Raw genomic sequence first — 12260 nt, 5'->3', positions numbered from 1 at the left:
CATTTTCTAGCAATTTTTAACTTAGCTCCGGGTGGTCCAAAACACACTCGAGCCACTCGGGATCCCGTACAAATGCACCAACAAGTCCATAAACATGATATGAACCTGCTCAAACTCTCAGAACACGTAAACCATCAACGAAACTAAGAATCACACGCCAAAACCAAATTGAATCAACTTATGAACCTCAAACCTCTCAACTAGCTCCGAACACGATGATTCATACTTAAACTACTCGGAATGACCCCAAATTCTGCTTACAAGTCATAAATCACCATACGGAACTATTCCTAGGCTCGGATTCCAAAACGAACCTCTATAACTCAAAACTATATTCCAAACCAAATTCAAAGAACTCAAAAACCTTCAATGAAGCAACTCTCAACATTAGGAGCTGAAATGCTCCCGGATCACTCGAAACCCAATCCGAACACATGCCCAAGTCCAAAATCATCATACAAACCTATTGAAACTATCAAATCTTGGTTTTGAGGTTGTTCACTAAAAATGTTGACTCAACTAAAACTTGGCCATCTTAGGTCACTATAAAGGAATTAAGTGTTTTGATTTCAACCGGAACTGTTCAAAACTAAATCAACCATCTCCCCAAGTCATAAAATAGTAAATGTACATATGGGGAGTCTTAATTTGGGGATCAGGGATCTAAAAAGCAAAACGATCGGTCGGGTCATTACATTCTCCTCCTCTTAAACAAATGTTCATCCTCGAACAGGTCTTGAATCATACATGGAGTGTTGAATAAGTGTGGATATCTTCTACTCATGTCCTCCTAGGCCTCCCAAGTCACTTCCTCAACTAGTTGACCCCTCAGTTGGACCTTTACTGCACAAATATTCTTGGACCTTAACTGGTGAACATTCATGTCAACAATTGCAACTAGCTCCTCCTCATAACGCAAACTCTCATCTAGTTGAATCGTGCTGTAATCTAACACATGCGATCTATCAGCATGGTAATTGCGAGCATAGACACATGGAAGACATGATAAACTCTCGATAGACTGGGAGGCAAAACAAGCTCATAAACAACCTCCCTAACTCGCCTCAACACCTCAAATGGGCCAATAAACCTCGGACTCAGCTTGCCCTTCTTCCCGAACCTCATGATACCCTTTATCGGCGAGACTTTTAAGAGAACCTTCTCTCCCACCATAAATAATAAATTACGCACCTTCTGATCCGCATAACTCTTCTGTCTGGACTATGTTGTGTGAAGCCGCTCTTGAATCAACTTTACTTTATCCAAGGCATCCTTCACTAAATCAGTGACATATAACCTAGCCTCGCTAGGCTCAAACCATCCGACGAGCAAAAGATAGCGCCGACCATATAAAGCCTCAAATGGAGCTATCTCGATGTTGGACTGATAACTATTATTATAAGCAAACTTGGCCAACCGCAAGAATCAATCCCACTACCCTAGGTCAATCACACACGCTCTGAGCATGTCCTCTAGAATCTGAACTATCTGCACCGCCTGCCCGTCGGTCTGTGGATCAAAGGCCTTTTTGAGCTCTTCTCGGGTGCCCAACTCACTCTATACTGCTCTCTAGACAAGTGAAGTGAACTGAGGGCCTCTATCTGAAATAATGGAAATAAGCACACCATGCAACCAGACAATCTCCTAAATGTAAATTTAGGCCAATCTCTCTAAAGAGTACGTAGTCACAACTGGAATAAAGTGTACTGACTTGGTCAGCCTATCGACAATGACCCAAACGACATCAAACTTCCTTAACGTCCGCGGCAACCCAACTACATAGTCCATAGTGATCCACTCCCATTTCCACTCTGGCATAACTATCTGCTGGAGTAGGCCACCTGACCTCTGGTGCTCATACTTAACCTACTAGCAATTTAGACACCTCTCTACATACTCAACTATGTCCTTCTTCATCCGCTACCATCAATAATGCTGCCTCAGGTCACGATACATCTTTGTAGCACCTGGATGAGTACAATATTGAGAACTGTGTGCCTCTTCTAGAATCTTCTCCCTCAAGCCATCAACATTAGGAACACATAGACGACCTTGGAGCCACAAAACACCATCCTCACGGATAGTAACCTCCTTGAAACCACCCCGTAGTACCCTCTCTCTAAGAACCAGCAAATGTGGATCATTGTATTGACGAACCTTGATCCGCTCAAATAATGAAGACTGAGCCACGCCATAGGCAAGAACTTGTCTGGGCTCCGAAATATCCAACCTCACAAGTATGTTAGCTAAGGACTGAATGTCCAAAGCAAATGGCCTCTCCTCTTCTTAAATAAATGCTAAACTACCCATATTCTCGGCCTTTCTACTCAAGGCATCCGCAACCACATTCGCCTTGACCGGATGGTAAATAATAGTAATGTCATAGTCCTTCAGTAACTCAAGCCACTTGCACTACCTCAAATTATGATCCCTCTACTTAAACAAATGCTTCAAGCTACTATGATTGGTGTAAACCTCTCAGGACACCCCATAAATATAATGCCGACAGATCTTGAGAGCATAAACTATCGTTGCCAACTCCAAATCATCTACGGGGTAATTCTTCTCATGGGTATTCAACTGACATGAAGCATATACAATAACTCGCCCCTTCTGCATCAATACATGACACATGCCAATACGTGATACAAAGTATATATCCCTGAACTGAAAGGCAACACTAACATTGGTGTTGTAGTCAGTGCGGTCTTGAACCCTTGAAAGCTCACCTCTCAATCATTGGACCATCAAATTAGAGGATCCTTCTAGGTCAATCTAGTCAAAGGTGATGCAATAGATTAGAAGCCCTCCACAAACTAACGATAATAACCTACTAACCCCAAGAAACTCCTGATCTCGATCGCTGTGCTAGGACGAGGCCGACTCTGGATTGCAATCTACCTTAATGCCCTCACCTAACACAACATGTCCAAGAATTCCACAAAATCTAACCAGAACTAGCACTTGGAGAGCTTAGCATAAAGCTTCTATTCCCACAAGGTATGAAGCACGACTCTCAAATGCTGCTCGTGCTCCTCTATACTATGCGAGTAGATCAATATGTCATCAATGAAGATAATGACAATGAGTCAAAATATGTCCTGAACACTCATTTCATAAAATCTATAAATTGGTCAGGCCAAAAGACATCACTAGGAACTCATAGCGGATGTAGTCCAGAAAGCCGTCTTTGGAACATCTGAAGCTTGAATCTTCAGTTGATGATACCCAAATCTCAAGTCGATCTTAGAGAACACACTGGCACCCTACAACTTCTCAAAAATACTATCAGTACACGGCCATGGGTACTTGTTCGTAATGGTAGCTTTATTCAACTGGTAATCAATGCACATCCGTATATTCCCATCCTTCTTCTTCACAAATAACACAGGTGCATCCTAAGGAACCATACTCGGCCGGACGAACCCCTTTGCTAGCAACTCCTCAAGCTGTTCCTTCAACTCTTTTAGAGTCATGCGGTACGGTGTAATAGAGATAGGCTGGGTACATGGCACCAAATCAATACTGAAATTGATATCACGATTTGGTGGCATGCCCGGTAGACCAGAAGGAAACACATTGGAGAACTCTTGCACCATGGGCACTAAATCAATCGTAGGAGTCTCTAAAGCAGTATCCCAAACATAAGCCAGATAAGCCAAACAATCCCTCTTCAAAATCCCTCAAAAGCTTCAATCCCAACTTCAAAATTGGTGGAAATGGGCAAACTTTCTTGAATGGGTCAATTTATACTTTCTGCCCCAGGGATTCTGCACCTGCGGATAATTCCTTGCACCTGCGACGCTGCTTCTGAGGTGAAACCAATTGCATCTGCGGTCTTCACTTATTCTCCCTTAACCACATTTACGATCACATACCCGCATCTGCGATCACGCAAGTGCGATCATATGCACACACCTGTAGCTCCTGTACTTCTCACCTATGGTCGCATCTGCGGCTGCTTAAGCACTTCTGTGGGCCTCGCACCTGCAGTTCCCACTCCGCAGGTGCGGTTATGACAACTAAAAGAAATTCTTCAACACTTTTTCAATCCTATCATTGATCTGTCAACTTCCCGAAATCTTCCCGAGGCCCTCGAGACATGCTAACAAGTCACATATCACCATTCAAACTTATTTCAACCTTCGGAATACTCAAAACAATATCAAAACATCAAATCACCCTCGGATTCAAGCCTAAGGATTTCCAAACTTCCGAATTCCGTAAAGGATGCCAAAACCTATCAAACCTCATCCGAATGACCTGAAATTTTACACACACGTCACAAATGATGCAACGGACCTACTCCAATCTTTAAAATTCCATTCCGACCCGGATATCAAGATTTCCACTGCCGACCGGAAAATGCCAAATTTCCAATTTCGCCAATTCAAGCCTAAATCTACCACGGACCTCGAAATTACATTCCGAACACGCTCCTAAGTCCAAAATCACCTAGTGAAGCTATCCGAACCATCAAAATTCACATATGAGATCTTTCACACACGAGTCAACATCCGATTGACTTTTCCAACTTAAGCTTCCAAATAAGAGACTAAGTATCTCATTCCACCCCAAGACCATTCCGAACACAACACAACCAACACGATATGATGAAATACAGCTGAACAACACATAAGGAAGCAAAAATAGGAGAAACAGGATTGTAACTCATGAAATGACCGGTCGGGTCGTTACAGGAACATAATAGTCACACAATTTGGATATTACAGGATTTTGAAAATGGAATGTGCTCTAGGTGAGGAAAAAAGGGACAATGCTTCTATTGTAAGAGGTATGTTCTACACTTTTTTTATTCATGTTATATGTTTAGTTGTAACGATACAATACCTATAGGAAAATATACAAAGCAATTGAGTTAAAACTAAAACAGGTAAATTGATGTCAAGCATCTAAGCTCTACAAATGATAAGCTTTGTTGTGACTTTACAAGATATGCTTTAAAAATATGAACAAGAGAATAGAAGTTATGATTAGCTTTAGATGGTGCAAATGCAACTAACTTGAATAAAGAGCTACACATTCATTTTCTCAAACAAGAAATTGAAGGGCTAAGAAAGTTTTACTGGCTTCACATGAGAACTCCTCAGAAGCTGAAAAGAGAGCCAAACCATCGAAAGAGCTGACACACAAGGCATGTGTGGAAGTTTGTTGGATAACAAAAGTTAATTTGAGCTTTTCTTTCTTCGTGAAAAATTCTGACATTGATGGATGAGTTGGGAGTTTTCTCTCAACTTAATTAGAGAAAGTAGGATAACATTTACGATGAAGAACTGAAGAACCAACATACACGTCAAGTTAAATTTTGTGTTTGCTTGCTCGTGCATCTGTTCAGGTTTAGTGCATAATTACTGTCGCTGACCTCTAATTTATGGGGAAAATTCTGAAGTAGTAAAAATTAGAACTGTATCATAAATATGTGATTTTAAGAAACAATTAAAATTGGAAATAATTAGAGGAAATCTTGAAGCGTGTCTTACATTCAACACCTATGAGATGCTGGAGCTTCTGATTATGCATTATAAAAGGTTTACCAATGCATATAACATGAAATTATACATTAGACTATTATCCTTTTCAAAAAGGTAGTACTTCTACTAAGCTTTGCTACCACAACCCTATGAGTAGTGCTTCTGCAAGCTGTGCTTCTGCAGCCATGCCTAGAATTATCTTCTGTAATGTGACTGAGACATGAATATCATTACCTGCAACATTAGAAAAGGTTTCTTAGCCTAAATCAAGTTCATTATAAATTGATAGATACCCGTCATACGCAAAATCTCACTTTATGTCTTAAAATGCAGATGCATCCTACTCAATGAATCCCAATCAACTGAAATTTACATGAATTTTGCAGCTAACAGGCCAAAAATACTACTGGTTCAAGTTCTTCTTTGCACAACTACCATCTCCTGCTGTAGCTCAATGAAAGTGTGACCTGCTCTAGGTTTTGCATTTACTTTTCTAAACCTATCAGTCGAGGTACTGAAGAGTATTATTTGCATCTTTTAGATTTTAGGATGTTTGTTTTACAATATGCTTATGTAGCCTAATGAATTGACATTGAGCTAATTTTAGGTATATGATGCATTTATCTGATATATTTCTTTTCTCTGTCTTGTGAGGAGGCTGATATTTTATGACCATTTAAGAGCCAAATTTCACTTCTGGAAATAGTATCATTACTTATAAATTCTTCTGAAAAGAAAAAGTTACGTAATACTTATCCAACATTTACCTTCAAATCAGAAGTCTTCTCTACTAGAGGTCTCCTTTTGGCCCGATTCCCAAGCTTACTAGAGAGTGAGACGAAGTTGATATAGGCTTTTGTCTATTTTTCAGTATCTTTATTTCGTTCTTTTTATTACATATGTGAGTATTTTCTTTTTTAAAGAATGTATACATCTTTTAGAGTTATAGATTAAATATAAATTTGTGCAAGTTATTTTCATGTTTGTTCAAGTGCATATTATTGTGCACACTTACCTGTCATCAGATATGGAGAATTGGTTGACGTTAGATCTATTTTTAAATAATTACTTGGTTATCTTTATTTGACAGTGTAGCCATGAATGAATTTACCTGTTTGTTAGGGACAATCTCACCATATCTAGAGAACATCTTTACCTTTAAAGGTTCTCCACCACAGTTAGATGATGATCTTCCTTTTCAATTTTATCATTTTTCTGAACAACATTATGTAGAATAGACTGCATCCTTTTGATACTTTTGATGACTCATGATTTTATAAAATACTCCCTTTTACACAAAACTTCCGAAATTGCTTATTCCCTTAACATAATTAGCAGAATCCACTTGTAACGGTCTGACTGGTCGTTTTGAGCAATTGCGTCCAGTTTGGTAGTTTGAGGTCATGAGCAGCTTCATATTATGTGTATCGACTTACGTGCACAGTCCGAACGTGAAACCGAAAAGCTTTTATGTGAAATATAAAAAATATAGTAATTTCTAGAGTTAAAAAATTGGTTTTTAGTTGACTTTGGTCAATATTTTTGGTAAACAGACTCGGATCTGTGTTCCGACGATCTCGAGATATCCGTGTTAAAAAATGGGACTTGGGCATATGCCCGAATTTGAATTCCGAACTCCCTAGCCTTAGAAAACAATTTATGAAGATATAATTGTTGTGCTAGTTTTTAAAGGAAATAAAGAAATGAATTAATGTTTGAATTCATTGGTATCGAGCCCGTATTTTGGTTTCGGAGCCCGGTACAAGTTTATTATGATATTTAAGTCCTATCTGTGAAATTTGGTGAGAATCGGAATTGATTTAACGTGATTTGGACGTCCGATTGAAAAGTTAGAAAATCATGAGTTTTGAGTTTAAATTCATAGTTTTTTATGTTATTTTGATGATTTAATCGCACGATCAAGTCCGTATGATATTTTTAGACTTACGTGCATATTTGGTTTTGAGCCTCGAGGGCCTGGGTGAGTTTCGGATAGGTTTAGGCTATGTTGCGCTTGTTTTTGGATGTTTCATCGTCGTTTCTTCAAGAAAAAATGATATCACATTGAGAAAATGAGATTCAAATTTAGTTTTTTATTAAACCATAAGACCCGTATCGAAATTACGAAGCCATATGAAAAAGAATCATCGAATTTGGACATCGTATGAGGAAGTTATGCTCATTTTCGTGTCGGGAACAAATTGCTGGTTTCTGGTGTGGTCGCAAATGCGAACTTTTTCATCGCAATTACGATGCCCAGTTCACAAATGCTAACTTTTTATCGCAAATACAACTTCTTCCAGCCCTGCCTTGTTCGCAATTTGCGAGGGTTCAGAATCAAATGCTACATCCAAGGCAAGTTAAGTGAGATTTTTGACGGGATTTTCACCCATTTTTCAATTTTCTCAAACCCTAAACCTCCATAGGCGATTTCCCAAAAACCCAAACTTCTCCAAATCATTGGGTAAGTGTCTCTAATTAATTTTCAACTATATTTTATGATTATATCTTAGATTTAACATCAAATTCATGAGAATCTAAAGGAAAATTTGGGGAAAATTGTGAAATCTTCCAAAAATGTAAAATGATGATTTGAAGGACCAAATGGTATCAGAATTAGATAATTTTTGTACGAGTGAACTCGTAGTGGAATGGGTGTTCGATTTTTGTAAATTTTGTCAGGTTCCGAGGCGCGGGCCCATGGAGTTGACTTTTTGCAAATTGTATAAGAATCATAATTTTGTTCATTGAAATTGTTTTCTCTTGCATTGTTTGATGTATTCAAGACGTCTTTGGCTAGATTGAACCGAGCATTGATGAAATGGTAAAGGAAAAGCTAAATTGAGTATTGAATTGGCCGGATTGAGGTAAGTATCTTGCCTAACTTTGTGGGGGTGACTTCCCCCTTAGGAGTTGAGTTTTCTATGCTATTTGTAGTCCGTGCACGCGAGGTGGCGAATGCGTGCTCGAACTTATTTGTGGAAAAATTTGTCTTTAGGGTTCTTAGGTCCTTATGTTCATTATGTGGGAAGGATTCCGTTATGATTCCGTTTCCTAATTGCTTAACTTACCTCTATATGCTTTATACGATATTGTTAGCTTTCATTTAACTCTTACTTATACTTGCCCCTTATTTGCCTTAATTGAAGTGATTTTTCTCCTTATTGTTTCGTAATCTCTTAATTGTGAATTCCTTTATGACTCCGTGTATATATGCTATGTGTCCAAATTGATGGTTGCCGGTGTAGTTATCACGTGATTATTATGTCTTGTTGTTTTGTTAAGGTTATTGCGCTTCATGGTTTTTATGTGGGTCTTGCATTGTGACTGTTGTGATTCTTATTATGTACTATTTATGCTTAAATTGATAATTATTCATGTTAGACAAGACTTATGGTATTTTCTTGGTATTTGACCATTGTTGAGTATTGACTCAAGTTGGGATTTATTTTGTGAAGGTAACTGTTGGAACGAGATTGGTTATAGCTGATTCTCTTGTCGGGGTGTTATTTGTTTCTATTGTTGATTCCCTTGCCGGGATGTATTTTTTTCTATCATTGATTCCTTTGCTGGGATGTTATTATTTCTACTGTTTGGGTGAAAAAAGAGTGATAAAGACGAAAGGTGATACCGTGCACATTTAAATTATATTGATGCATATGGTGAGGAAGAGTGATAAAGCACGAAGGGTGATGTCGTGCATATTTATATTTATATTGATGCATATGGTGAGAAAGAGAGATAAAGCACAAAGGGTGATGCCGTGTACATTTATATTATTCATATGGTGATGAAGAGTGATCAAGCACAAAGGGTGATACCATGCACATTTACATTTATATTGATGCATATGGTGAGGAAGAGAGATAAAGCACGAAGGATGATGCCGTGTACATTATTTATATTATTCATATGGTGAGGAAGAGTGAAAAAGCACGAAGGGTAATGCCGTGCACATTTACATTTATATTGATGCATATTGTGAGGAAGAGAGATAAAGCACGAAGGGTGATGTCGTGCATATTTATATTATTCATATGATGAAGAAGAGTGATAAAACACGAAGGGTGATGCCTTGCACTTTCTGTTTGCTGTGTTTATTTATTGTTATCAATTCAAGTGTTTTAACTATTTAGATTCCTTTACTGCTGTGATCCCTTGCGTTGGAACCTATAGTGTGTTCAATACCTCGTTGTATTTATATATATATATATATATATATATATATATATATATATATATATATATATATATATATATATATATATATATATATATATTTCAATACTTCAAATTTTAATAATTGTTACATTTTTAATTCAATTAGTTTCTCAATTAAATTCCCTTAAACCGTCTGAGGTTGTATTTTACTTAAAAAGGAATTTCTACTAAGTTGTAATTTATTAAATCTCATGTTAAAGGTAATAATTCATTCGATATTGTATTTTAATTGAAAATAGTGCTTTCTTTTTCAAATGATTTCTAAAACTAACTTTATCTTTTCTTGCTGAGTTCCTAATTGGTTTGGAAAGTTGTACTCTACTTTATGTTATGTAAATGAGACTCCTTGAACATCTTAATTGTATTGGATATGGACCCTATGTACTGAGTAATATGAGGACATTGTTGTGCAAAGTGAGATAGAAATACGTGGGCACAAGGTGCCGGGTGTGCTAAAAGTTTGGTAATTGAGGTTATGATATGAGACATCGAGTTTGAGATGGCTGGAATTGTGCATTAGAAATGATATGATTTATTGAGCAGACATCGACTTCCTTATTTGAGTACACTTTTGCTTGTCTGTGTTCCAGCTAGGTTGGTGTTAATTTACTTGGTTATCTTTCGTTTCCATCCGTATTTCCCTTTATTGTTTCTACTAATTGTAGTTTGTTCTTTCCGTGTTATTGATATTACTTTGTTATCTTTATGTTGATAGTTTATTATCATATCTCGTTCAATTTATTTGACCAGTAGGTGTCTGGATTGTTCCTCGTCACTACTCTACCGAGGTTAGTCTTGACAGTTACTGGACATTGTTGTGGTGTGTTCATACTACACTTCTATACATTTTTGTGTACAGATCTAGGTATTCAATCGATTTTAGCTGTGCTGGTCGTTGCGGTGGAGACTCAAGGTAAACCTGCTGTAGCGTTCGCAGGTTTCAGAGTCACCTTCAATTGTACTTATTTCCATATATTCCTTTTGTTTCGGAACAGTGATGTATTTATTTTGTATAACTACTCATAGAAAGGCTTATAACTTGTACCATCGATTTTGAGAATTGTAATTTGTTCAGAGTAATTTAATTTAAAGTTAGTAAATATTAATGTTATTTCAGTTAATGTTAGGCTTACCTAGTTTAGAGACTAGGTGTCATCACGACTCCTTCATAGGGATTTTTGGATCGTGACACCATTGGCCGTGAAAATGGAGTTGTCCTGGTATAACTATTTGATACATTATAAGTCTACTCCATTTTTGATGTGGAAGTCTTGATTTTCTAGTTTCATGCAATTTATGAATACTTAAATTTGTTTATAATAGTAGATAGAGAAGTTTTAGTGGTGGATGAATAGAGCTTTAAGTAAAATAGACTTACAAAATTTTGACATAATTAAGCTTTCATCATCTGATATATTTCACTAGGCCAAATCTACAGTATTATTAAAGAACTAGTTAATTTGACCGTGCTTCGCGGGTTGCAAAATATTATTATTTCATTCACGAAATACTTTTTAGTACTCGAATATTACAAATAATTTAAATTGAGCTTTGCGAAAACGAAAAATATTTTTAATTTTGCTTTGAAAGATAGTCGAAGCATATAAGTTTTAAAGCTCCAATACTAAGGTACTTTTCGATATTTAATTTTTCAAAAGCTAAACCATAAGTCATATCAAAACAAAACCTCTAAAGTGAACACAAAAAGATAATAGCCACGACAACATAACAATAGAAAGACTAAAGTAACAGTGTCGTCGAACCTGTTCATGTTTTCGGGAAAATAGAATTGACTAATAATTTGATTACAATAAAAATTAAATATATTTAGGCCATAAATCTAAGATATAATAATTTTATCACCTTTCTGTGTGACTGAAGTTGACGCACACCTCGTCTAATTTTACTAATCAATTTCGATGGGTAAATAGCACCATGAGCCTTCCTTTCAACCAAATACTACTGTAAATTCTTGTGTTTTTATCATATATCAAACTTTTGACAAATATTATCAATCTTTTTATTTAATGTTAACTTGCATTACATCCTTGTAAGAATAGTAAATATATAAAAATTATTATGAGCGATAAAATTTTTGTATACAGATGTTTTTGTAATTCCCTTAGAGAGAAGGGACATGTACGCCGAATAACTCTGTTAATTTTCATAGAAGGACCAGTATAACTCAATATACTATATATACTTTTTTCCTTTTATATTTGATTCTCAAAAGCAACAGAAATCTCCAAAAGAGCGTTGAACGACTATATATCCAATATCAATTTCTGAGGCTACAATGAAAGTCTAACATAGTTTAAACTTCATATCACTAAATATTATATAAGCAATATTTATAGATATTGTTGTTGAATGCTCGTTTTGGAGGAAGAGAAGTACCAGGAAGTTGAACTTCTATGCAATACTAAAATCCAAGTTTATAATAAGAATCTAATATGTTCTAAACTCCATAACACTAAACTATATGTAAACAACATTTATAGATATTGTTGTTGAAGGCGTGACCTCATCTGCTAAAAGTGAAATGGT

Source organism: Nicotiana sylvestris, chromosome 5 (genome assembly GCF_000393655.2).
Source record: "Nicotiana sylvestris chromosome 5, ASM39365v2, whole genome shotgun sequence".
In the NCBI taxonomy this organism is placed as follows: Eukaryota; Viridiplantae; Streptophyta; class Magnoliopsida; order Solanales; family Solanaceae; genus Nicotiana; species Nicotiana sylvestris.
Note: the sequence above shows the minus strand (reverse complement) of the source record.